General features: G+C 39.6%; 1 protein-coding gene across 1 annotated transcript in view; it reads right to left on the reverse strand.

The window, feature by feature from the left end:
- The window catches only part of LOC122562338, a 410,892-nt gene that overhangs the window by 370,159 nt on the left and 36,140 nt on the right, over nt 1-4,593 (reverse strand). The gene's annotated exons all lie outside the window — the stretch shown is intronic.

Below are 4,593 nucleotides of genomic sequence, written 5' to 3' on the forward strand. Positions count from 1 at the left end.
TCTCAGTCCCAACCCTCGAACTCAGCACCACCTTCCTAACCTGCAATCTTCCTGACCTCTCCGCCCCACCCCCACTCCAGCTATCACCCTCACCTTAACCTCCTTCCACCTATCGCATTTCCAACGCCCCTCCCCCAAGTCCCTCCTCCCTACCTTTTATCTTATCCTGCTTGGCACACTTTCCTCATTCCTGCAGGGCTCATGCCCGAAACATCGATTCTCCTGCTCCTTGGATGCTGCCTGACCTGCTGCGCTTTTCCAGCAACACATATTTAAGCTCTGTTCTCCAGCATCTGCAGTCCTCACTTTCTCCTTACAATGGTAATTGTGGGTTTCCAAAATTTCCAATTTCTATCCATTTGGCAAAAAAAATCCAGCTGTGCAACTACAATTTTTTTAAATTGAGTTTTGAATTTTAATTAAATGGCAGAAAATGCTTTATTAATGCTGCAACATTACTAGACTGCTTTTGAAAATCTATTGAATGCTGAACAAATCTTGTGGAAATCATTCAAAAGAGTACTATTGCTTTTCAAACATTTTGTATTATCTTAAACTTATTCAGTTTAACAAGCCAGCGTTAAATTGCGTAGAGTCAACCTTTGTGAGTATATTATAAAAGTAGCCAAATACAAATATCCCTTTAGTAGTATTAATTGCATTCTATTACTTTGGTTCATCTTGATACAGTAGGTAGAAGTAGAACATTCCTTTACCAAGTATTGAAGTTATGGCATTTATTACAGGGCAATTAAATTGTTCAAGTGAGTTGTAGAAATTAAATCAAAATCACCAACTTTGAGAGAGAAAACAAAAAAGATTTATCCAGAAGGACCACCACAAAGTCATCAGCATGGCTTCTTACTTAGAAGCACAACTTGCTTCACTGTAAATCATTTCATTTATTTATGAAGCCATTTATATAATCCAAGAATTTCTACAGTGCACAATGCTCTAAAGCTTATAACAAAGATACTAAACTCTATACAAGTTAATTCAGATGAGCCTGTACCCTGTAAAAATGCATTAAGATTATGGCAATTACCATTAAGAAAACTTTGTTGTGCTTCTGATCCCCAAATCAACTTTGCTTTCCATTGATATCCTTTCTTAGCTGCTGTCGTTTTTATATTACTTCATAAGGCCAGGGCATCGCTGAAAATACCAGTATTTCTCCCCATCCCCAAGTGCCCTCAAGAAAGTGATCACAAGCAGGTGTAGCTGCTGTTTTGGAAGGTGCTGTGAAAAGGAGTCTTGATGAGTAGCAGGAGAGGGAATATATGCTGAAAGTACTGAATACAGTGCATCGTCTTGAATCTGTTTCAATCATGTCTTGGAAATACTGAAGTGTTCAGTTCCCATAACTTTCAACAAGTACACAAACTTGTGTACTTTTCATGGCACACCAGATTTCTATTTCGCAGATATGTACTCACCGCAGACTAGCCTCTCATCTGCTCTTGAAACCACAGTTAACTTTCAGATCAAATGAGGATTTCAAAATACCAGTGCTGTCGAATATCAAGTGCAGGTGGCTAGAGTCCTCCTCGCTGAAAATGATCCAATTGTCTAGCATTAACAAACTCATTTGATAACTAGTCAACGTGGAAAAAAAAGCATTTAAATTACAGGCTATTTCCCAGAACAGTGCAAATAGAATAACAGTGTTGCCCAGAACACACTTGGTTATATTTACAGCATAACTTATTTTTATTCTATATCCGATTGCTGGACAATCAGAAACTTTCACTCACTTCTAAATTTGTTACTGCCAGGATTGTCACTTTTTCACTAACTCCAAACAAAACTAGAATCAGAGACAAAGACTTATGAAAATAAAAGAAAGTTTCAATCTCAAATCTTCTCAAAACTCATTTCTATCTCATGTCAAAAAACTAATGTAATTCAATGGAGATAAATCATTTATTTTCATTGATCCAGTAAAGCAGTCAAGGTAAGAGTTCAAAAAAGGATCAATAAAGCCAGAATGCAACTGCATTGAGACTGAAAAAGCCAAATGCTAAAAGCTTTGCTCCACTGGACTCCCATTCCACCACAGTTCTCTTTTGACAATGTTAACTTCAAAATATACTGGCAATTCAGGGATATTCAGTCAGTATTGAAATTCAGCAACAAAAAATTAAAACTGATGCTAGCAAGACATAAAGGAAAATAAAATGCTCCCATTAGTAATATAATTTCACAAGATAAACAGATTAATATATACAATTAAGTCCACAAACTTTATCTATGTGCAAGTTTCAAGCGCAGGCTGATACTATTGACTTTTTTGGTGTATTTGTAAGCACTTCTATGGAAGCCATGCAACAAAAAAAAAGCACAGCAGGACATGAATCTAGATTAACAAGTCTGAAGATATGTGGCTCAGGTTGAGGTTCTGGATGTAGGTTTGCCCACTGAGCTGGAAGGTTCATTTCCAGACGTTTGGTCACCATACTAGGTAACATTCAGAGGCTCACTGAAGATGTTACCTAGTACGGTGACGAAATGTCTGAAAATGAATCTTCCAGCTCTGCAAGCAAACCTACATCCAGAATCCAGCTACACCATGTAGTACCTTGTCAGATAATGCTGTCTCACAAAAAAAAAATGATGCACACAGTCATTCAGCAGATAGGCAACTAATAATGATGAAACTTTCAATAATATGCTCATCTATTCAAACACAAACCCTGCCAAATAGAAATCTTAGAGAAAAAGATCCAAAGTATATTCGTCCACTTACAATTCTAATAAATTTTGCAGAAAAACTTGGAAGTTCAAATTTTGATTCAAGACATAAAATTAAGTTTGCTTGAAGACAAGTTGTGTCATTAAGCAGAATTGAAATCTGAAGCAAGCTTCTGCCTTTTATGTTTAGCACCAAGCACCTACAATACAATTTTCAAACATAACTCACTTCCTCATCTTTGCAACTAACCAAGGAGATACTCAAGTTTACATTTGTGCATCACAATAAAAAAAATCAAAATCTATTAACCCTTATGTAACGGATCAAATTAAGTTAGAGACAAAAAAACTGTAAATGCTGGAATCCAAAGTACACAAGCAGGAGGCTGGAAGAACACAGCAAGCCAGACAGCATCTCGGAGGATGAGGTGGACAATGTTTTGGGTATAACCCTTCCTTGGGTGGGGGGGGGGGGTAGGCTTGATGGGAGTGTAGTGATAGGTGAACACAGGTAGAGGGTATGGCCTGGTTGGTTGATGGAAGGAACGAATCCAGTTGGTAGCAGGAAGGGTCAGTAAGTGAAATGGAAAGGAGGTGGGTGCTGAAAAAAAGGAGTCGCGGATAGCAAGGGAGGTCATTTGAAATTGGAGGAACAACATTGAGTCCTCTGGGCTGTAGGCTACCCAGACAGAAGATGAGGTGTTGTTCCTCCAATTTGGGGTCTGATTCACTGTGGCAATGGAGGATGCGAGGATTGTCATGTCGGAGAGTGAATGGGAAGGAGAATTGAAATGGGCAGTGACTGGGAGTCGTTTCACCAAGCACCTCAGCTGTGCCCACAAGGGCCGACCCCATCTCCCAGGTACTGACAAAAAAAAAGGGGGCCTGAGACAGATCAGCAATAATCCTATTGAATGGTGAGGTATGCTTTTGACCTAATGTTCTGTTCTTCCTTCCAAAATTAAATTTTTTCAGCATTTAGTCAAACCCCGATAGACTGCTGACATACTGACTGAAGTGTGGTCAAATAGTAGTAGAGGGCAATAAATCTGTCCAATGCACCAATCTGAAGATGAGACCATTAAAGGTTAAGTATTTTTTTCCCACACAATCCCATAGGAAATGTACATTTCGTGGCTATGGTTCAGTGAAGGACCTGTCTATAGGAGTCACTCAAACGTAGATCTGCTACTTTCTTTTTAAAAAAAAATTCAAAGGTGCACAAATTTTATTTCTCGGTCCCTCAGGGAGGGTTGGAAAGAGTGGAAAAACATCAAAGACCAGGGTAATCACAAGAGTAAATGTCAACTTTAAAAAAGGTTTAAAATAATAAAAAATAATAACAGAAGTAGCCAATAAAAAAAGTGTCAAGCAGCAAAGCTTAATAATACAGCCTCTTTTATGGTTGTGAACCAAAACGTTTTAAAAAAAGGCAAGTTAGAGACAAAAAGTAAAACAGCCCCAATTCATGATCACCAGAGATTGGGCTCGAACCAAGGAGTTAGGTTTAAACCACTGCTGACCCTGGAACTCCTGTGGAGAATACCCTCCAAGATGCCTTCAGCAGAATTCACATTGAAATAAGGATATATTTGGACCAAGGATATATTTCCCTCAGCATTCCGGAAAGACTACTCCCTCCGTGACTCCCTCGTCAGGTCCACACCCCCCACCAACCCAACCTCCACTCCCGGCACCTTCCCCTGAAACCGCAAGAAATGCAAAACTTGCGCACACACCTCCCCCCTTACTTCCCTCCAAGGCCCCAAGGGATCCTTCCATATCTGTCACAAATTCACCTGCACCTCCACACACATCATTTACTGCATCCACTGCACCCGATGTGGCCTCCTCTACATTGGGGAGACAGGCCGCCTACTTGCGGAACGTTTCAGAGAACAC

Source organism: Chiloscyllium plagiosum, chromosome 24 (assembly GCF_004010195.1).
Source record: "Chiloscyllium plagiosum isolate BGI_BamShark_2017 chromosome 24, ASM401019v2, whole genome shotgun sequence".
Classification (NCBI taxonomy): domain Eukaryota; kingdom Metazoa; phylum Chordata; class Chondrichthyes; order Orectolobiformes; family Hemiscylliidae; genus Chiloscyllium; species Chiloscyllium plagiosum.